The sequence below is a fragment of the Bos grunniens genome, chromosome X, assembly GCF_055505025.1.
Source record: "Bos grunniens cultivar Pamir isolate PY7600 chromosome X, Bosgru_T2T1.0, whole genome shotgun sequence".
Classification (NCBI taxonomy): domain Eukaryota; kingdom Metazoa; phylum Chordata; class Mammalia; order Artiodactyla; family Bovidae; genus Bos; species Bos grunniens.
Window position 1 is genome coordinate 38,534,321 of NC_141194.1, and position 23,553 is coordinate 38,557,873.

Here is a 23,553-nt window from a genome sequence, read left to right on the forward strand (position 1 = left end):
AAGAGAAGCTCTGTTTCCATGAAGTGGCAAAACTGGAAGGGTCTGAAGGCAGCAACCTACTGTGATTATATTAAAAAAAAGAATTGCCTGGTTTGCATTTGCCAATTTGAATTGGATTTTCCCCCTTGAAGTGATTTAGAAGGAGCTTCCCCAAAATGTGCCACTTTGGCATGTGAACTATTTAGAGTTAAATATAATTAAGGCCTAAAAGACTGAAGAAGAGCTTTTTACTCCCCTTTTTAACTACCTAGAAGAACATAGATAGGGGGTGCCTGGCTCAGAGAAAGAGCTATTACCAAAGATAAGTTTTATCTGAATGACCCATCTGCATGGCCATGCAAACATCTAATTGCCAAACATCTGCTTTTATTATCATCCTGTGAATGACCCTCCCATCCTTGGAAACCCTAAGTGCCTGTCTCATTTTGTAGCTCAGGAGGGCATACAAGTCTCAACTGCCCTATTTGCCCTTGGGTCTTATATTGTTATGGGGATCCCATATGTACAAAATTAAATTTGTTTTTCTCCTGTTAATCTGTCTTGTGTTAATTTGACTATTAGACCAACAGAAGGGTAGAGGAAAATGTTTTCCTCCCCAACACCCCCAGGCAACTTTAAGATCCCTGACTGAAATGAAACTTAGGAGAAAATTATATTCTGCTTTGGGATTCCTAAAATTATCAGCACAAAAGGGGAAACAGTGCAAAAGAAGATCCATCTTCTCTTGGTTCCGGGGTGCAAGGAGATGGAGATTGATGAACCCTTGCCAAGCAGGGTGCGAGGCATGTAGGGTGTGGCTTGCCAGTGTCAGACCCACGCCTTCAGCCATGGGCAGAGGTCCCAACCTCGGGGCCCCAGGGCTTGGGTGATCAGCTTGGAGAATCTCCAGCACTGCCATCATCGCCATCCTGAAGCTGAGGTTGAACCCCTCTGGTTTCTATTATTGTGAATCAGATACAATTGGCCCTGAAGGGGAGCCAAATCTGCTACCCCCAAAATATGCCATTTAGGCATAAAGATTATTTTAGGCTGATTGCTTTCAAGAAACAGCAGTCACTGGGGAAGCTCTGAAAACGGAAGTTTTGTAAGAGACGTCTCCTTGTAAAGGAAAACTCCCTTCACCAGTGTGTCTCCTCTGTACCAAGAAGATGAGTGGAAATCTCTAGAAAATCCTATGAAGGAAACAGGCATGGACTTAAATCTGTATAAAAACCTTACCTTCGTTTACTGTGCTTTTCCTAATACCGCCCCCCCCCCCCGACAAACGGCCCGGCTGGCCCGACCGTACCACCCACCCCCAGCATCTTCCTTTGTCTTTATCTGGAGACAGGATTTAAGGTGGTGGTTCGAGCCATTTCCAGGATTACTCGTTTTTCCTGGGGCTCTCCCATGTACACAGACAGTATACAGGTTATTAAACTTCTGTTGATCTCTCTATTATAGGGGGGGTCTCAGCCAAGAACCTAAGAGGGTAGCAGGAAAAGTATGTTTCCTCCCCCACAGCCCCTTCCAGTGAGAAAATCTCCAAGGGCAGAGATCCTACCCATGCCGCTGGCACAGAGCAGCTGTGCCCACCGGCCCTCACAGAAGGAGCAGAGCCAGCGAGCCACAGGAGACCCCCTTATCACTGAACCTTGATTCTACATGGCCTAGAGAGGTCCTTCCAGTATCTTTGCCCCGGGACAATTACGATGCGCTCCAGGCTATTGGCAGCCTCAGTCCCAACGCAGGAAAGGCCACAGGTTAAACCCCTCCATCAAGGGCATCCTGTGCAATCGGGCCTCAAAGGCGCCCAGTTTTTCTTACGATCCTGAGAAACCCTGAGCCTTTCTGAAGTGCCCACTCGTGTCATTTCTGAGCTACCACCCCCGATCAGGAATATCCCTCTCTTTGGCCACAGGGTAGTCACCCACCCCTCCTCCCCTATCTCCCCTCGCCAACTCCATGGTGATCAGCTCTGAAACCCTGACATCAGAGGTTTCTGCGAGTCTTCCTACTAGTAATGAGAAGAAAGAAGGGGAGAGATTGTGACTCATCCCGTAGCCCAGCCTGGGTGGGGAAAGGAGGATCCCCCACCACAGGCAGAGGGCAGCGGACTGAGCCCCAGGTGTCTGAGAGAGGGAGGCAGGCCCGGTGTAGACAACGAGGGGCTCTAGGCTAAGAGAGCAGCTAGCAGAGGGCCCCGGAAGATGGAGTGGGTTCAACCCTGAGCCAGAACCTGTCTGGCCTTGGCAGTCCAAGACCCAGACACATTCACACACGTTATATATACACCACTCAGAAACACATCCCATGCATGAACATAAACCATACACACCCCACACGCTACACACCCCATGCTCGCTCCTGTGCAGATATGAACACACAAAGACACACACACTCACACATGCACTGACATGCCCATATATACACGCACACACTTACAATCTCATATGCATAGACATACACACCCAAATATGCTTGTGCTCACAAACACACCTGTCTATTGTGAAATCCCAGCTCACAGAACCCTATCGAGGACACTTGCATGATCAAACTCCTTCCCTCCTTGCTGACCCCAGGTCATTTCTCCTCCCCGTTGCTGCCCCAATCCACCCCCTCCTCTCAAGCGGGACCGTTTTACCCACTCCTCCCCCCCCCCACCCCTGGCTTGTTTTCTTTTCCTGAGTGATTTTAAGTTTCCAGCTGTCATGTGAGGTCTTTAATCCCAAGACAGAAGGCCAAAGAAGCCTACTCCACACAGCCAAGCCATTAACTAATTGCAAAAGGTGCGCACATCCCATCATATTAATCCCCCTACAGCAGTCCGTCGCCTGAACCTCCCTTCCGGAGTTGTGCTGATCAAAAGGACGAGTCGCCTGCTACTGTCCTGGATGGCATTGCCATGATGGATGGCCCGTGTCCGGAAAGGGTGGAGGTCAGCCTCGGGGACTCACGTGTCAGGCTGAGAAGGGGCTGAGAGGTAGGCAGGCCGGAGCCAGTGGCCGGCTGCCAGGGTGAATTTTTTTTTTTTTTTTTCCGCCAGCTGAAAAGGAGCTGAGACTTCCTGTGTCCCCAGGCTGGCTGGCCTAGACCACTGTCCTAGGATGGTCGGGGCTCCAACAATCTTCTTGTCTTCTTATCTTCTCCAAGGACAAGCACATGGAGAAGACCTGAAAGGTCCCCAACCCCCTCTTTCCAGCAACTCTGCTCTCTGGCTAAGTCAGCAAGTTCAGGGAGGCTGGCTTTCAATGGACTGCCCGCAATCTGCAGACACAAACCTTCTTCCTGACGGTAGTCCTGGACAGTGGTGGCGGTCCTTAGGTGGTCTCCCCAAGCTTCCCTTCGCCTCCACAGGGGACTGGCAGGCCCTGCCAGCAACGTGCAGGGACTGTCTGATGACCTATTTCCCAGCGGGAATTCTCAGTGAGTCTACGAGCGTGCGTGCACATCCTGCTTTTCCACTTCTAGGGTGGGAATAAATTGCCTGATTGACAAACCTCCCCTGTAGTTCATGCACACTGTGCCTGTGGGTTGGCCGCAGCTACAGTTGCAGTCAACTGACCTAATCCATTTATCTTATTTATACTGTGTTCCATTTTCCATATGCAGAGTCGGGGCCTCCTGGATCTGGTATGCAAATGAGACACAGAGATTTGCAAATGAGCAGAGGCCTGACACTTTTAAAAATTATCATTAAGAACCTTGCCACCCTGCCACTGGGTAGGAGGAGAGGGGCTGGAACTGAGAGTGGGTGATATGCAGCATCCTTCCCTACGTGCTGGTCTGCACTCTCCTCCTCCTCCCAGTCTTCCTGAAGCCTCGTGGAGCCCTGTCCCTTTCCACAGCCACTCTATTGTTGGAGGGTGATGGGCACAGGCGTTGCTGGGGACAAAAAGGCTGGCAGGACATTCACAGGATGTTAAATGAGGCCAGACGGGGATTCCAACCGGCATTCCCTATCCACATGCCCCGGGCCCGAGTCCCACACCCCGCTGCTTCAACAAACAAAAGAGAGGTTTGTCCACCCAGTTTTTCCTTTTGGGGGGTGGTCCATGGATGAGCTTTCTTTAGAGCAAGCAGGAGGTACCTGTAAGCCACCAAATAAGATAATCATGAATCAAATAGCCTTCAGACAAGAACCACGACCATGCAACTTTACAGAATCTTCTTTCTCCTCTTTCTCTGCTCCAAACCCCCTTCAGGCAGATGTGTTTGTTCAAAATTACAGCCAGAGTGGTCTATGCTGTGTGCTTAGTTGCCAGTCGTGTCCAACTCTTTGCGACCCCATGGACAAGTCTTTATCGAATGCCCCCTGAGTCAGAAGCCATCCCGTGAAGGTGGCCAAGTGGGAACAACAAATCTGAATTCTCCTCGGGAACTCCAAGTGGTGTGTTGGCTGTGAGACACCCAATGTGGTCCAGCAAGGCATCCAGAGAGTGAGTCACCGCTGGTGGGGCCAGTGGAGGCCATCCGGGGAACCCCAGTTTGAGAAACAGGACAGCACATTCCTCCCCACTCCAGCTTCCAGCAGCCTTCTCTGTTATTCTCTAGTGTGGTATTCTAGAAAGGAACCTCATTTGAGTTCAAAGTTTGGTGGATTAATTTGAAGCCAACGTCTTACTTTTCTTTTAAGACACTGGAGAAAAGAACATGTAATCCCAGCTTTTCCAAAGGCGGAGCAAGAGACTTCAATAACAAAGCTGTATTTCACTTGGCAATCGGGGAAAGCTGCTCCCCTCTTTTTTTTTTTTTTCAAGTGTTCTTGTTTTTTTGTTCTGCTTCTAAGAATATGCAGAAGAGACATCTCTAGGGCAGTAGGAACTCTTCTATCAGGAATTTCAAAAATGGCATTCCAAGCATTTGGCCAATGGTTAGGCATCTGGGAGCTGATTTCCAAGATGCAAATCATGGTACCCGCCATCAGGAACGTAGGGCAAGTTGTCTCTGATGAATAAGACAATATTCGCAGAGGTTTTAATAAAATGAAGTACAAGATCCTGAGAAGATAACGCCAGATTTAACCCCAAAGCCCCTGGCTTGCAAGAAGAATGGACTCCTCCCCATGCTAGCTCTCAAAGCAAACCTCCATGTCCTCTGTATTTGTCTTAATGCAATTCATTAAGGACAAGCCACCACTGGTGACCAGGCGATGTTTTTAATTACTGTGTTCCCATTGACGTCTGCATGGCCTTGTTATCATTCCAGCAGATATTTACAAATATGACTTCTAGGGGGGTTCCCTGTGATCTCCACAAGGACTACAGCTGCTAATGAGAGCCAGGCAGGCCCCCAGCCAAGGGGGCTGTTGATTATCAAGCCAAGAAACATCCAGACTCAGAAACTAATGAGCTGGCAGAGAGACCAAAACAGACTAGGAATGTGTAGCCCAGCACTGGGGAGAGAGGTCACTGAGACAACCTCAGGAGAGAGACAAAGCCAAGAGAGAAACTTTCGTGGGAGCCAAACCTTTGTGGTTGCTTACTGCCTTGATGAACAGCAGTTTTATTCACCAAACGTCTATTAACTTCCTTCTATGTGCCACGCATTGGGCTAGGTGCGGGGGAGGTGATTCCATCATGCTTGCCGCCCCTAAAGAAGAGCTGGGAAGGCCAACAAGAGAAGATTACTCAAGGACGTGAGAGCCCCCGTGGCTGTTCCACTCACAGAGAAAGTCACCGTGTTCTGCCTTGTGACCTGCTCTCACAGTATCGTCTGGATCTGAGATTTCACTCTGGAATGGCTTCAGACACACGCCTTGGGGCAGAGATGGGCCAGATGCTCACCAAAACTGTTTCCTCTTCTGGGCATGCAGTTAAACTAATTTTGAAACCCCTTTTTATCTTGATGAGAGACTAGCTTCCAACAATCAACTGTGAGCAAAAGGGATGAGGTACTGAAGAAGGAGAGTGCCTTCTCTCTCTCTCCCTCGCTCCTATCTGCTTGCTGGATGATGCCAGAATGGCCTTGAAGGCACATTTTGAAGATGGCAGTGCTAAAGCATGTTAGAAGCTAGGTCAGGTTCCCTAAAGGCAGAGCTTGACATGGGGATTCTGATGCAAGGGACTATGTGACAGAATGCTCCCAGGTGAAACCTATAAAGAGAGAAGCAGGATAAGTTAAAGGAAGAATCTCAGCAAACAGGTAGTTTGGGTTGAGGGTTAGCTCTGATCCCCCAGGGAACTCAGGAAGATGACTGTCTCCATGGAGCTGTGTCCACTTGAGGCCATGGAGCCAGGCATCTGTCCTCTGGGTCAGAGTCAGTCATTGGCTACGGGCTACCTCCAGGGGTTGCCTGCCCTCTCGGGAATTTCTTGGGGGGAGTATCTGCCTGTCGACTCAGGGCAAATAGCTATCAGCATCCAACTTTTACAACAGGTGCAAGATGGGCATACCAGACTGATAAAGGGGAAATTGAGAAAATACCTATTAGCATCTACTACAGTGAGTTCCCTGAATGACTGCCTGGGGCAGAGCCCCAACCTGCACTAGACTATGACATGAACAGGAAGTAACCCTTTACTGATGTAACTGTTAAGCCACCAAGATCTTAGATTTCTTGCAGTAGCCAGTGTCAGACTAGTGGCACACCTGATACAGGGGTACAAAGGCCTGGCCCCCTCACCTCAATTTGGGACAATTCTGAAGGGCCACCCCAGCTCCAATGCCCCCATATCGGCTGAGGCCTCAGTTGCAACTGCTTCACCATCCTGCATCCCTCACTTCCTTGCAGGTGCCTCTCCCAAGACACTATCAATAAATCTATTGCGTGCAGCAACTAACAAGTCAGTCCTAGTATGTATATGAAGATGTAAAGGAATCAGAACAGCCAAAACAATTTTGAAAAGAATGAAGTGGGAGGACTTACACTTTTTGATTTAAAATACACTACAAAGCTACGGTGGCTCAGACCATAAAAATCTGCCTGCAATGCAGGAGACCCAGGTTCAATCCCTAGGTCAGGAAGATCCCCTGGAGAAGGGAATGGTTACCCACTCCAGTATTCTTGCCTGGAGAATTTCATGGACAGAGGAGCCTGGAAAGCTACAGTCCATAGTGCTGCAAAGAGTCAGACACAACTGAGCAACTAACACTTTCACTTTTACAAAGCTATAGTAATCAAAATAGTGGATTACTGGCGTCAGGATATGCCAGTATACATGGATACATGGAGCAGAACTGAACCAATGGAGCAGAAGTGAAAGTCCAGGAAAAAATCCTTATATTTATGGTCAATTAACTTTCAACATAGGTACCAAGATTATTCAGTGGGAAAGGACAATCTTTTCAATAAATGATGCTGGGACTACTGGATACCCATGCAAAAAGATGAATTTAGATCCTTATATCTTACCATCCATACACAAAAATTAACTCAAAATAGATCGTAGATCTAAATGTTAGACCTAAAATTATAAAACTTTTTTAGAAGAAAACATATGACAAAATCTTTGTAAACTTCAATTAGTCTTTTTTTAAATATGACACGAGAGGCATAAAATTTTAAAAATTGTAAATTGGACTACATCAGATTTTAAAACATCTGCAATTCTAAAGACACCATTAAGTAAATAAAAAGACAAGCCACAGACTGGGAGAAAATATTTGCAAATCATATATCTTGCATACAAAATATATTATTTTCAACTCTTAAAACTCAGTAATAGGAAAACAAAGAGCCCACTTTTTTTTTTTAATGATCCAACACATTTGAATAGCAGTTTCATCAAAAAAGCGAAAGTGAAAGTGACTCAGTCATGTCCAATTCTTTGCAACCCCATGGACTATACACTCCATGGAATTCTCTAGTCCAGAATCCTGGAGTAGGTAGCCGTTCCCTTCTCCAGGGACTCTTCCCAACCCAGGGATTGAACCCAGGTCTCCCGCATTGTGGGTGGATTCTTTACCAGCTGAGTCACAAGGGAAGCCTGAAGAAGATATACAAATGTCTAATAAGCCATATGAAAAGATGTTCAACAGCATTAGTCACTAGGGAAGTGCAAATCAAACCGACAATGAGACACCACTTCACACCCACTAGGACGGCTGGAATCAAAAATACAGACACTAGCAAGTGTTGGTGAGGATATGAAGCCACTGGGACTCTCACAGTCTGCTGGTAGAAATGGAAATGGTGCGGCCACTTCAAAAAACAATTTGGCAGTTTCTTAAAGAGTTAAATGTAAATTTACCACATAAGCCAGCAATTCAACTCCTTGGTAAATACCCAAGAGAAAATGAAAACTTATGTCTATCCACACAAAGACTTGTGCACAAGTGTTCACAGAAGCATTATTCATAATAGCCAAAAAATGGAAACAGCCCAAATGTCTATAAACAGAGGAACAGATAAATAAAATGTGGTATATCCACACAATGGAATATTATTCAGCTATGAAAAGGAACAAAGCATGGATACATGTTACAACATGGATGATGCTTGAAAACATTATACGTAATAAAAGAAACCAGATGTGAAAACCACATACTGTGTAATCCTTTTCATGTGAAATATCCAGAAAAGGCCAATGTATAGAGACAGAAAGTAGATTAATGATTGCCTGGGGCTGGGGGTGAAAATGGACAATGACCACTAGGGGACATAAGGGGTCTTCTTGGGGTGATTAGAAATGTTTTAAAGTTAGATCGTGGTAATGGTTGCACAACTGGTTAAATTTACCAAAAATATCTTTGAAACATATGCTTCAAACAGGTGAATTTTACAGTATATAAACCATGGTTCGATAAAGCCATCTTGATTAAAAAAAACAAAACCTTCAGCCTACCTATCTTTAGCTCAAACTCCATTTCTAGGGAACCCAGTTGAAAACAACAGACAGTGCATTTTATTTATTTATTTTGGCTGCACTGGGTCTTTGTTGCTATGCGTGGGCTTTCTCTAGTTGCAGAGAGTGGGGGCTACGCTCTAGCTGAAATGCACAGGGCTTCCCATTGTGGCGGCCTCTCTTGTTGCCGAGCACAGGCTCTAGGTGCATGGGCTCCAGTATTTGTGGCACTCAGATCCGAGAGCCTACAGGCTTCAGTAGCTGCAGCTTGCAGTCTCTAGAGCTCGGTCTCAGTAGTTGTAGCAAAGGGGCTTAATTGCACCACAGCATGTAGAATCTTCCTGGTCTAGGTATCGAACTGTGTCCCCTCCAATGGCAGGTGGATCCTTAACCACTGAACCACCAGGGAGGTCCACATATATTGCATTTTAATAGAAATGCCTATTTCTTTGTATCTCTGGCCAAATTTGAGAAAATTGGTCGTTTCAGGATGAAAAAGCCCCAAAGTATGCCCAAGTACACACACACACACACACACACATACACACACACTCATCTTTCAAGCTTTCTGCCTTGACATATCAGCCACCATCATCACCTTTCCTGATCTGAGGTCTAGAATGCAACATTGGAATCCCTTCCCATGAAGAAAATAACTCAACCCCTGCCCACACGAAGCAGAGCCACAGTGGCCCATCCTACTGTTCCTAATTATTTATAATTGTAAAATCCTATTTTTAATAGCTGTTTCTGTTTTTGTGCTATTTGTCATAATTCTTTGGCCTTAAAAGCCCAGCTACCCTGAGGTGTAAACAGTGGTGGTATAAATTGCCTGTGTTTGGTGGCTAGTGAGGGTCAACGGGTTGGCAGGAAGGAGCCCATGAGACAGACTAGGAAACAGAGAAGGGAAGGAAAAAAAAAAAAGATGAGTTGATAAATAAGGACTCTGAGTTCATCCCCACAAGGCTGACTGGTCATTGCTCAATGTTGCAAGACACTGACTTCTGAGAGGTTTGCAGAAAGAGCTCGCTCGACTTGGAAATTGCTGTGAATGTGAGTTCCACCCGAGGCTGAGCCTGTAAAAAAAAGTTCTCAGGCATCCTCACCTGGCTGACAGGTCTGGGACGTCAAGTGTTCCTTTGGAGGTGGCTGAGTCTGAGCCCCAGCAACCCTGCCCCCAAGCTCTTGACCACCAGACTGATCAGCGAAGACCCTGTGCCGTCTCACTCCCTCTGTCCCCTGGCTCTTGCTTCTGCCATAGGTTGCAGCACTGCCCACTGCCTGAAATGCCAGACACCCACTCAGTCACTCCTGAAACATTCATGGGACATCTAGCATGGCCCCGTGGAACTACCTCTGGGCTAAGTTCCAGATCAAACAAGCCATGAATAACATAGCCTCTACCCACAGGAAGTTTGCAGGTGTCAGAATCAGGTATTTTTTGCACTGTGATAAATATGGAAGGGGGAAATATCAGAAACAGAGAGGTGGCTTTGGGCAAGTCCACCTAGAAGGAGATACCTGGGGAGACTTCCAAGAAGAGAGGACACTTAGATGGTCTCTTCAAAGAAGGGTGTCCTCTAGCCCACAAGGCATTGGATTTCATTCAAAGGAGAGAGCATATCAACTGAAGCAAAGCTCCAGAACCATGCTGTCCATTAGAATTTTCTTCAATGATGAAAATATTCTGTATCTGTGCCATCCCAAATGGTAGGCAGTCACAAATGAACGCTCGAAATGTGGCTAGTGAGGCTGAGGAATGAAATTTTACTTTATTTTGTTTCGATTCACTGTAACTTAAATATGCACATGTGGCTGCAGGCTAGCCAAGTAGACAGCACAGTTTCTGGGATACAAAACAGCAGGGTCCATTCCCAGAAGTGCCAGTGGGCATAGGAGACAGAAGATTCGGGTGCTTGGGAGCGACTACTAGAAACAGCCAGAAAAAAAGAGGCCAGGTCACGGAGGAGCTTGTGGACCTGAGTCAAGCACCTGGGACGATGACACATAGATACTGCCCTACCTAGTGAAGGGATTCATCCCTCTCTGCCTCTCCATTCGAACACTGCCGGCTGCCGGGGGGAGATGGCCTGATAAAGGGCACAGATGCACGGTGCGGGCATCCTGGTCACTCTAACTAGCTGGACAAGTGCAAGTCCCATCAAAAGGGGGCAGCCAGTACTCAGCGCCACTTACGCTCTTGTTGTCTCCAAACACAAGCCCCCAATAGCCCGATCTTCAGATGATTCAAGAGAAGCCAAAGTCGTGATCTATTTTGGGAAATCGTTCAGTATATCCAAATGCTGGCTACATTTTTGTTAAGGCTCCACAGTCCAAGGAAAACCAATCTGGGGGCTGGGATTTGGTCATTGAACTACAGATTTGCAACCAAGACTCCTCTCTCCACCTGTGGCACCCACCATGCTTCTAGTATGAACCTTGTGCTTATAATGCTCATCTCTCCCCACTAGGCACCCCATTCCTCAAGGGCAGAGATGGAAGTCTTATTCATCCATCACTCCCAGAACCTAGTTCAATGCCTGTACATGGTCTCTGCTTCGTAGATGTTTGTTGAATGAATGAATGAATGCATGACCTCATTCATGGGTGAAATGATCCTGCCAGCCAAGGTAGTGGCCCGAAGAGACAGCGGCAAAGGAGTTAAAAGGCAAGAAATGAATTAGGCTTGGGGATAAAATCCCATTAATTGTCATTTTACCAGAAATCTTCTTCCCTGCAAATCCGCAGGCTGTAAATTAAAATCTGAATAGTTGTTTTGAGCGCAGCTTTCTCCAAACCACAGGTTTGCAAACACTTCTCTTCCCGGTAGCTTGAGGCCTCACAGTCGTCTTGTGCTATTAAATCTTGCTGAAAAGTGGGCTGAGACCACTAGGTCTCTTGTGAACATTACCAGACGTGTCGACGGTTGGTGTGGGATTCAGCGAGATGCCTCTGCCCCTGTCACCAGGGAGAGTCCAGCTGCGAAAAGGCACCTTGGGAGAAGGATCTCTGACCTCCGGTGACCCCCAGAGCTGGGGGGAGGGGTGGACATGGCACCCCAAAGTGGCGAATCCAGGTCCACAGCCCCTGGCGTGTTCCACTCCAAATTCCTGTAGAACATCAGGGGAAGTTACACTTCAGCTGCTCCAAGCCATGCCTGGGAATGTGTGCTCCGCACCACATCAGCTTCCTAAGGCCAGGTGGATCTTTGTGCAGCGATGTCAAACTTGTGGGAGGAACAGTGAAAGCCCAGCCAAGAAAATGCATGGGGAAGCTTCTGAAAGAGGTGGGAGGGTGCGCCATCCCGACAACCCCACACCCAGACTCCCATGAGAAGCAAGAGACTACGTTCCTGTGATTTTTTCCTTTTCGGGCAATTTTGGAGAGATTTCTTGAATGCCTGCAATTCATCTTTGTAAAATCAAGACTGAAAGGCACCCAAAAGACTTTGAGTGGACCCCCTCCCTTGCTTATTGTACAGATGAGGAAACCGAGGCTCCCCTATTCTCAAGCACTGAGTTCAAGGACACGCAGATGGACTCTCAGAACTGAGCCCAGCACTCTCTTATCTTTTACGGCACCACGGGTGCCCCTTGCTAATCCATACATCTGCGCACACCGCGGTGTCCTCTCGCGGTCACTGATGACAAAGGCCATTTTTCACAGGAGGATATAATCTGCTAAAATCTTCTCCCACATTCCAGGGCAAGAGTGCCCATATTTCACCGAGCAGGTTAATCACAAACATCAAGTGATGAAGCAGGAGGAACAAGAGAAGAAAAGGAGCCCTCACGGTTTGTGGAAACTTCTGAAATAGGACATGTTTTGCTTCCCCTCCTCATACCACAATGCAAACCTCCTAAAAGCTTGTAACATTTAGCAAAACTCTTTGCCATACCTGGATACAAAATCATATTCTCTTTAAACCTATAGACACTTAGGAAATTGATGAGTTATTTATATTAGTCTCCAGTGTCCAGAGCCACCATCATTGAGATGAAGTGCTCAGGACAGAGTGAAATCCCTTAATTACTCTCACATGTGTTGCGTGTTGCAGAGAAAGAAAACAGAATGCAAAGTGCTTATATATTTCAGCCGCATAATAGCTTGATGAAGATTTCTAAATTTTTCAAAATGTCATTTCTTTCTAAAAGATGGATTATTTCTGTTGGGGTTTAGTCTACCTAATTACTCCTGCCTTGATTACTTAACTACTCCAGATATTTCATCCCTCCATGCTCTTATTATGTTCGGCATGTTAGAAGAACCAAGGCAGCTTATTAGCACAAAGTAGACAGTCGAGTTTCCTGGCAGTTAGTGTGGGAGCATGGGTGACAAAATTGAACATAAGGAATGGCTCCTTTGAAGCAGTGGCCTTTCTGCAGCTTCTGCCCATTTGCTACAACCCAGGCTAGTCTGCTGGAGAAGGCGATGGCACCCCACTCCAGTACTCTTGCCTGGAAAATCCCATGGACAGAGGAGCCTGGTGGGCTGCCGTCTATGGGGTCACACAGAGTCGGACACGACTGAAGTGGCTTAGCAGCAGCAGTAGCAGGCTAGTCTGCACAGGACATCTTGGAGACCCAAGTCCCCCTGCCCAACCATCCCAGAAGGCAGCATGTTGATTCCCCTCTGCTCTCCAGCTCTCTTCCCCATCCATTATGGAGACCTTGGGTCTGGGCTCCCTATTTCTTTCTTTAGAGGAGTGCTTCTCAAACTTCCACCTGGAGGACTCCTTAAAACAGAGAGGGCCCAGCCCCACCACAAGGCGGCTAGATTCAGCAGGCCTGGGGTAAGGATCAGAGAACCTACCTGTGTCTCTAACAAGTTCCCAGGCCATGTTGATGCTGCTGCTCCTGGGGCCACACTTGGAGAACACTGCTTTAAGACAATTTCTGTCTTTCTTTAAAAAAAATTTTTTTAACCACTCAAATCTGTGACTAGTGCCTGTAATTAGGTAGGAAATTGGGACCCCATGGCATCTATCTGACTTTAAAAATATAAGAACCTGCCTGCCAATGCAGGAGATGTAAGAGATGCAAGAACCATGAGTTCAATCCCTGGGTCGGAAAGACTCCCTGAAGAAGGGAATGGCAACCCACTCCAGTATTCTTGCCTGGAGAATCCCATGGACAGAGGAGCTTGGTGGTCTACAGTCCATGGGGTTGCAAAGAGTCAGACACGACTGAGCAACTTAGCATGTCAGGTATCTAGCTCTGGATTCAATGAGCAAAATAACTGTTTAGGTTAAAGGGAAGGGCCTCAAAATAGAAAGGACAGAATGGAGGGAGGAAGAAAGTACGGAAGGAAGATGGTTGAACAGGGCAGGACATCTCCAGAAGGTGTGATTCTACAACTATACTATGAAGAGTCAGGGAGCAGGCACAGCTCCATGGTTGGACTGAAAGGAATATGGCTTTTCTCTGTGTTTTCCTATTACGTGGGGATCGCACGGTGGGTTACCCTACCAGACGCGGGTCCTTTTTCACTCTAACGGGACGCTGGGCCATGGGCAAGCCTGGATCCCAGAGCCTGCCTCCGGCGCACCTGTCACGCTGAGGGAAGGAGGCCCGCGCCCTTTGGCTGATCCCACAACCTGGAAAAAAGCCAGACTCCCCTGCCTTTGAAAGCCTGTTCCTTGGAGCAATCCTGACTCGCTAGGTTTAATTGTTTCGTCTCTTTTCCTCTGGTTTATGAAGCCACCCCGCCTGGAGTCCGCCCCTTGCGCAGCGGCCCGGAAAGGTGGGAGGAGCGCGCTCAGCCTTCTCCGCTCGGCCAGAGAGGGTTTCTATTTCCTGATTATAAAGAAGCATTTGTTGGGAGCTGATGAATTGCGGCGGGGCCGGAGCCGGCCCGGATGCGCACCTGTGATGCTCTGCGCCTGCCGGGTTCTGTTTATGCATCAAATGTGGGCGCAGGTTTTCCCTGGCGCTTGGGGTGGTGGGGCGAAGAGGGAGCAGGCTTCAAGTGCAGCGTCATTCCATCCACCCTATCCCCCACCACCTACAATCTTGAAATCCCCCTAGACCTGGCAACTCAAAATGTGGTCCAGGGAGCAGCAGCAGCGCCCGGGAGTTCGTTAGAAATGCAAATCTCGGCCCCACCCAGACCTACTGAATCTGAATCTGCGTTTTAAGGAGAGCCTGCAGTAATTCCCAATTCCGGTTAAGCAGGACACAGGGGTGCGTAGCACGAAAAAGCTTAAGCGCTCCTTCTTTCAGAGGAGGAAGGGCAGGGGAGGGAGGTAAAGGTCAGCCCCCGATGTGAAAAGGAGTAGGGGGGTTAACCCTGAGGTTTGCCCACTGGAGTGGAAGACAAATTAACGTAGGGAGTGAGTTACTGGAAAAGGGGCCGAAGCTGGGGGTGAACATGAGTTGGGGGGGGCAGCCCAATTCGTCTGGGGGGAGGGGTGGAAAGAAAAGAGATGGGGTAAGTGGGTACCACCCCACACTCCCAGGAAAGTTGGGTATGTTGCATGCTGAGACCTTTTCCTCTGCCTGCTGCGCATTTTCTGAGACCCAAGTGAGGCGGTTCAGCACGTACAATGCGTAATAGATGAGAAAACAATAGCGGCCAGAGCTGATGGCAGGCACGCAGCTGAGGTAAGAGCACCTGGGAACTTCTTAATAAGCAAGTTGACATGTGGTGAATAAAATTTTAATGCTGGAAGAAAGAGAAAACACACAGTCATAAAAAGTATGCCCAGCATCGCTGCATTGTAACCAAGAGAACAGGCCAGCCAGGGAGCGCCTGTGGAGCAGAAGTGATGAGGGCCACCCCATCCTCGCAGCCTAGCAATAACTCGTGTCTGGGCCCAAGAACCAGCCTGCTTTCCAGAAGGTACTGAGTGTATTCAAGAGGAGGTCATCCAAAAAGAAATGATTTGGATTTGGTATGAGGACAAGAAGTGATACACACAAGCCTCTCTGGGCCCCCCTCTGACCATCTCTTGCCCTCACTTATAGGCAGCCCTGCTGGAACCAGGTGGTGGGGCCCAGGGGCAGGAGGGACGGAAGCTTCAGTTAAGTCTCATAAAATCCAAAGTAGCTGATACACTTTCAGATTCCCCTCCAGGCCTCTTTCTTCAGTCCTGTTCAACAATTTTATGCATGGAGCAGGTGGACCGGTAGAAAACACACACCCATCAAATTCCTGGTTGCCCGCAAGCTGGTAGAGTAGTTAATCTACCAAGCAGATAATTTACTTGGACTTCAATTATGTTTCAACAGACTGTAACAATAAAGCGAGTCTATCAAGATGGTATTCACTTATTTATTAATTTATTAATATATGCCTTCTCCTCCTCTTCCATAAAGGTATTGAGGTGATTTTCAGAAATTGTAGTAAATTAATCAAAATATTAAAGTAACAATATAAAAGTCAGGTTCAGTTCTGGTGTAAAGTAGGACTGGTGCATTCGCATCAGGACTGGTGCGAATGGTGACATTAAATAGGAAAAAATCTAAAAAATCTAAAATCTAAAAATCTAAAAATCTAAAAAATCTAAAGCTCTATCCTTGTTCCAGAAAGCAAAAGTCGGGGTACAGGATGTGAGCAATGTGGTTTAGCAACATCTCAGATTAAAAAAAAAAAAAGACCATAATGAACAATGAGCTCAGTCTGAGTAAAGAGTAGGATACAGTGACTGGAAAAATTAAAAAGAACTAGGCTCCTACGGTATAGTTACAGATGGAAATGTCTCTAAAAAGGGAAGGGATGGTCCCACACCACCCTACTCTTATCAAGACCACTCCTGAAACATTCAGCTCACTTCTGAAAGTCACACTTTGAAAAAGTCATTTGGCAAACTGGACACACACTGAAGAAAATAATCTGGAGCGTGAAAGATCATGAAACACAGAAGTGGGCTATGTGCCGGCCCCTGTGTGAGATTCCAAAGGGACAAAGTCCCGGAAGACATGGTCTTGTCCTTCAGAAACTTACAGCCCAGTGAGAAACTCAGATAAGTAAACTACAGAAAGAAAGAAGGCTAAATCAGACAGTGGAATCTTGGAAGAAATTATGGAAATTATGAAATATTTAGACTGGGTGACGTCCGGCACTCAATACTCTCAACAGATGCAGAAATGAGCGCCTCCGTGTTAAAGGGAGAATCCAAGTGGTACATCTGTGCAGTGCTACATGTATCAAAAAAACCCCTGACTACAGAGGCTTCAACAAATAAAATGGATTTTGCTCACACCACAAGAAGAGAGGAGGTAAGCAAATATCAGTCTAAGAACGTGAGCATCTTAGACTCTAACTCTCTTGGCCCTTCCCTCATGGTTACAACATGACTGCAACTGCTCTTGCCTTTTCATCTACATTCCAGCAGGAAGAAGGGGAAAGGGCAACGCGTGTATCAGGAAGACAAAAACCTTCCCAGGAATCCACAGCAGAGATGCCTGCTTACAGCTCATCAGCCAGAACTATGGCCCCTGTTCCCATGATGTGATTCATTATCAGGAATGCAGTTTGGGTCAGGCAACCAACAGTGTCTGACACGAATGGGTTTTTGGTTTGTTTTTCTAATTTAATTCTTTAATTTTTTTTTTTTTTTTTACTTTCAGCCAAACACTGCTTCAGGCCATTCACAGTGTTCAAGGCCTTCTTCAGCCCATCTAGCACCATGTTGAGGCCTGGCTTCAGAAGCCCTCAGGAAAACACCTCCTGCAACTCTCTATCTGTGACAAGAGAGTCATCAGAATCGGAGTCCGAAACTCAGAGTGGGGCGTGGGAGGGGGTGTGTCCATCTCGCCACGTGCAAGTCCACATCCACAGGAGGAAGTCAAGTAGCCCAAGACCCCCACACCTGGAAAAGGGTGCTCCTGACCACCGCTGGCTTTCAGCCCCTTGCCCTCCAGCTGCGATCCACGTGGACTCCACAAATGGGTTTTGAATTTCAGGCTTGGGAGACTGAAGGGATGATGGTGCCATTCACAGAGACCAGAAATACAGAGGAGGAACAGGTTTGCTGGAAGCGAGGGTGGCAGTTAATCAGTTCAGTCTGGCATATAAGTTGAAAAGCCTGTGAAGTATCCCAAAACAGAGATGCTAAGTGGAGAAATTCGTTGTGAAGGGTTGGACTGTAACTGAAAGAGTTCTGTACTTCGGACATGGATTTGGGAGTCAGCAGCAAAGAAGTGAGGATTGCAGCCCTAGATATAAGGTTAGGGTTTGAGTTCCCTCAGGGAGAAGTGTGGAGTGAGGGTCTAACCAGGCTCAGCTGGGTACCAGTTTCACATTTAGAAGTTGGGGGGAAGAGAGAAATCTGAAAAGTGTGCTGGGAAGAAACAGTCAGCTAGATGGGAAACCAGAAGAGAGTGGTTCACAGAGGCGGTGGGAAGAGAGATTTTGAAGGAGGGGAAGAGAGACAGGTGCTGCCCACACTGTCGATGCCCCTCTCTTTATACCTTCTCTGAGCACACCTGTGGCTGGGAGCCTCTGGGCACGTGGCCAGCCTCTGCCTTGAGTGCCTGTCTCCCCGTGTCCTGGGACTTTCTCTGGACCCATAGGAGAATGTTTAGCCAAGTACAGGCACAGGTTGGAAGGTAGAAGCTGAAACCCCCAAATTTGGGGAGGTGGTTGTAGGGAGCAGCAACCATCAGGTAAATCCCTCAGCCTTCTCAGTTCTGAGCTGGATCTCACACAGGTTCTTCGAGGGCCCAGAGGGGACTGAACTCCAATTGCCCACTGTAGTGAGTCACTTTACTGGTTCTCTTCCCTTCTCCATTCACTCTCCCTACGCATCCAAGGGTCCCCATGACTTGGGAGCCCCCACGGAGGTGCAGGGAACCACCCACCCACTGGTATCAGCATCTTGCTTTGATCCTTTGTATAGTTTGGTTGCTGCTTTGGAAGGAAACCAAACTAAAAACAACCTTGGACCAGATCAAGTCGTCATTTTCTCCCATCCTTGAACTAAGACCAGACTCTAAACTAGGGTCAAAATACACACGAGAAGGAGAGAAAAGGGAAGCTTGGCTTTGGCAAAGAGGGTCAACTTTGAGCTTGGACCAAGCAGTTTCAGAGATGTGGCAGTGCATGGGACTAGATGTCAGTGAGATGAGAAGTAAATAAAAGAAAAGGAAATTGAGTCAGCTGCTGTGGACTACACATTCAAGACTCTTGACTCTGAGAGGCAGGAGGACCCAGGATCATAGCCAGCATGTAATGTAGTCAAGGGAAGTTGTTAAGCCTTCTCTCACCAATCTAAACTTAAAAAAAAAAAAAAAACTTTGAGATGTATGAAGCAATTAAACTTGGAACACTAACTGGATACTTGAAAATATTAACAGGTAATTGTTAAACAATATAGTTACATTAGGAAAAGAGCCCTTATCTTTTAGAGATACGTACAGAGATCCCCTGGAGAAGGGCATGGCAACCCACTGCAGAAGTCTTGCCTAGAGAATCTCATGGACAGAGGAGCCTGGTGGACTATAGTCCATGGAGTCGCAAAGAGTCAGACACGACTGAGCAACTAACACTCACACACACACACACACACACAGATAGTTACATATAAGTAATAGGATGTTTGGGATTTGCTTCAGAACAGTCCAATAGATAGAAATGAAACCAAATTGGCATCAATTCATCATTGTCAAAAAGTTAAAAAAAAAAAAGCCGGTGGCACAGGGTGCACTCCTACATGGGGGGAAAGCTATTCGGAGCCACTGCAGCCTTGGAAGGCTCACAGCTTCACTTGGTTTCACCACTAACTCACTGCCCCACAGCCCCTGATGTTCTCCAGACCTTTTCAAATGCCCCCTTGTTAAGCGTTCTCTCTCCATTCTGTTACTTGGGCTGGAAAGTGACACCTTGCACCAGAATTGAAAATAAGGGAAATAAGTTTGCCCACAGGAAGCCTGTCTTCCTGGTGGCTCAGATGGTAAAGAATCTGCCTGCAATGTGGGAGACCTGGTTTCCATCCCTGGGTCGGAAAGATCCCCTGGAGAAAGAAATGGCAACCCACTCCGGTATTTAGGAAGCAATCTAAACCATCAACACTGAATGTGTCAGAGCGAGGTCACCTTGAAGGAGTGGAATGCCCAGGCCAGTGAGACTTGGCAGCAGTCTGATTTAAGTCGTTAGGAAATTAGTATGTGTCCATCAAGCTGGGGGTGGGGGGTGGGGTCGGGTGGACGCCTGGCTTTTTTCTCTCTGGAGTCATTCTCTTCCCTGCCTTGCTGGTGCTGGCCCCAGCAGGCTGATCTATATGGCTTCCAATGTGCTTTGATGGAGTTGAGCCAATAAGCAGCCCCAGAAGGTGGTTGGGGGTAGGGGAGTGGGGTCAACTTACTTCTTTCCCCTGCTTTCCCACTGCCACCAAGGATCCCTCAGTGCTCCTCATGAGGTTCCTTCTCCAACTAGGTTTTGCTAACTATTCAGTAGCTTTGGGCTGAAGGATGCTTCAAGCCCATTCCTCTGCAAACAGCACCTTTGAAATAAGCCTTTCTTAAATGATCCCACCTGGAGGAGAAACTGGCAACCCACTCCAGTATTCCTGCCTGGAGAACCCCATGGACAGAGGAGCCTAACAGGCTCCAGTCCATGGGGTCCCAAAGAGTCGGACATGACTTAAGCAACTGAGCAGGCAAGCAGGCAGATTATCCAAATGTGGGTGTTGCCCACCCTTTGCTGTTTGAACCCTGAGGGGATCTGAGGCAGAAACTGGAGTTGGGTTACCCACTCAAGCACTATCGATCAGTGAAGGACATGGCGTCACCTCTGACCCGTGGAGCCTTATGGACGGGCTATCCCAGCCTGCTCCCAGTAAACTCACAATCCTGGCAATCCTTCCCCTTCCTGGAGACTGGGCCACCCTGCCAGCCCTAGTCAATGAGGCAGTCCTATGACCTGCAGGGCCCGGGCTAGCGAATGGCAGCAGTTTCTGACTGCAAATGATGGCTTTAACCTTCTGGCTCCTTCTAGCAGCCTTGCTTTAACTTGGTTCCAGAGCTGACTAGCATGGACCATGGTGAGACTGAGTTTCTGAGCCTACAAAGCTGAGAGCCACACTAGGCTGTAGACAGGCCACCAGGGTAATTGTCCTTCTGACGGGCGTTGTCTGAGGCCCATTCCGGGTCAGGGTTCTGCACCGCTGAGCCTCACATGCCGTTTGAATTATATGCAATCCTGAAGCCACTCCAGCCTTTGTGAAGGACACCGTGAAGCAGAAAAGAATAGCCTTATCGCTTTGAGAGGAAGCGGGGAGGCCACAGCAGGTTAATGTCCTCAAAACCTGCGTGTCCCCACCTGGAGGGGGTAGTAAGGAGTTTTATAGTAATGGTTCAAAGAGAAGGGCGTGATCTGCTCATGGACATTCTTCTGATTAGTTGGTGGTGAGGTAATTGAGAATCAGCATTATCAGCCTCTGGTTCCAACTGGTCTAGGGTGTACGTGCCTGGGAGCAGCATACCTTTAACTTCTCCCACCTGGTGGGAGCTTCAGTATCTGCAAAAAGCTATTGTGTGTATGCCTTCTGGGGGAACCAGGACCCTGCCCCAAAGACTACATTATTATTTCCTGGCTGCTCCTCCCTTATCTCCACATCTCCTCCCTTCCCTAATTAGCATCTGTTTGAACCTGCCTGTTGGAACTCCTGGAAGGTCACGGAGGTTGAATGAAGCCTATTTCCTGTAATCAAGAAATGGGGGACACAGAAAGGCTTTTGTGCCCCAGAGCCCCACAGGGTCCTGCTCAGTATCGGTATCGCTCTGAACATCACATAAAATCATAGACTTGTGGAGCTGGAATGGCCTTAGACATGAGGGCCCGGTCTCGGCTCATTTGAAGGGTAAGAGATTTGGAGATCGGAGAGGCTGAATAATTTGCCCAGGGGTATTCAGAGAGTGAATTGGTCACGGCAAACCCCGTCCCAGGGCAGTGTCCTTTTTATTTTTTAATTTCAGCTTTATTATTAACTATGTGCGTGTGCAGATGCATGTGTACTCAGTCGTGTCTGACCCTTTGTGACCCCATGGACTGTAGCACACCCCAGGTTCCTCTGTCCATGGAATTGTCCAGGCAAGAATACTGGAGTGGATTGCCATGCCCTCCTCCAGGGGATCTTCCCCACCCAGGGATCAAACCCGTTTCTCCTACATCTTCTACATTGGCAGGTGGGATCTTTAGCATTAGGGCCACCTGGGAAGCCCATTATTGAGTATCAGTTCAGTTCAGTCGCTCAGTCGTGTCCGACTCTTTGCAACCCCATGAATCGCAGCACGCCAGGCCTCCCTGTCCATCACAAACTCCCGGAGTTCACTCAAACTCATGTCCATCGAGTCAGTGATGCCATCCAGCCATCTCATCCTCTGTCGTCCCCTTCTCCTCCTGCCCCCAATCCCTCCCAGCATCAGAGTCTTTTCCAATGAGTCAGCTCTTCGCATGAGGTGGCCAAAGTACTGGAGTTTCAGCTTCAGCATCATTCCCTCCAAAGAAAACCCAGGGCTGATTTCCTTCAGAATGGACTGGTTGGATCTCCCTGCAGTCCAAGGGACTCTCAAGAGTCTTCTCCAACACCACAGTTCAAAAGCATCAATTCTTCAGCGCTCAGCCTTCTTCACAGTCCAACTCTCACATCCATACATGACCACAGGAAAAACCATAGCCTTGACTAGACGGACCTTTGTTGGCAAAGTAATGTCTCTGCTTTTGAATATGCTATCTAGGTTGGTCATAACTTTCCTTCCAAGGAGTAAGCGTCTTTTAATTTCATGGCTGCAGTCACCATCTGCAGTGATTTTGGAGCCCAAAAAAATAAAGTCTGCCACTGTTTCCACTGTTTCCCATCTATTTCCCATGAAGTGATGGGACCAGATGCCATGATCTTCGTTTTCTGAATGTTGAGCTTTAAGCCAACTTTTTCACTCTCCACTTTCACTTTCATCAAGAGGCTCTTTAGTTCCTCTTCACTTTCTGCCATAAGGGTGGTGTCATCTGCATATCTGAGGTTATTGAGTATACTGACAAACAAACTTTGAATTAACATACCCATCATCTCACATATCTATCTCTTCCTCTTTTTTATATTGGTGAAAACATCTGAGTTCCATCCTTCCCCCAAACCTCAACCACACTGTCAGTGTTACCAACCATAGTGACCATGCTTTATATCAGACCCTCCAACTTTATTCATCTTATAACTGAAAGTTGGGATCCTTTTACCAGCCTCTTCCCATCACCCTTCTTCCTAGCCCCTGGCAACTACTTCTCTACCCTATTTGTAAGAGTTAGGCTTTTTTTCCCCTTCAGATTCCACTTATACAGGATACCAGTGGTATTTGTCTTTCTCTGTCTGTCTTATTTCGCTTAGCATAATGCCCTCAAGGTGCATGTTGTCACCAATGGCAAGATTTCCTTCTTTTTTCTGGCTAGATAATGTTCCATTATATGCATATATGCCACATCTTTTTTATCCATTCATTCATTGATGGACTTCCTGGTGGCTCAGATGGTAAAGCGTTTGTCTACAATTTGGGAGACACTGGTTCCATCCCTGGGTGGGGAAGATCTCCTGGAGAAGGAAATGGCAACCCACTCCAGTATTCTTGCCTGGGAAATCCCATGGATGTAGGAGCCTGGTAGGCTACAGTCCATGGGGTCGCAAAGAATCAGACACAACCGAGCGACTTCACTTCACTTTCCACTGATGGACACTTAGGTTGCTTCCCTATCTTGGCTATTATGAATAATACTGCAGTGAACATGGGTAAAAGAGATCAGTACCGCTTTGAGACCCAGTTTTGCATTTCCTTTAGATAAATATCCAGACGTGGAA

General features: G+C 47.4%; 1 long non-coding RNA gene across 1 annotated transcript; it reads right to left on the bottom strand.

Annotated features, from left to right (window-relative positions):
- Positions 1-2,748: 2,748 nt before the first annotated feature.
- LOC147340169 (uncharacterized) lies at positions 2,749-13,876 on the bottom strand. Its single transcript, XR_015159497.1, has 4 exons — positions 13,578-13,876; positions 5,659-6,074; positions 5,449-5,582; positions 2,749-4,926 (listed from the first exon to the last, which is right to left on the bottom strand). It is a non-coding gene; the product is annotated as an uncharacterized LOC147340169 (long non-coding RNA).
- Between the last annotated feature and the right edge of the window lie 9,677 nt (positions 13,877-23,553).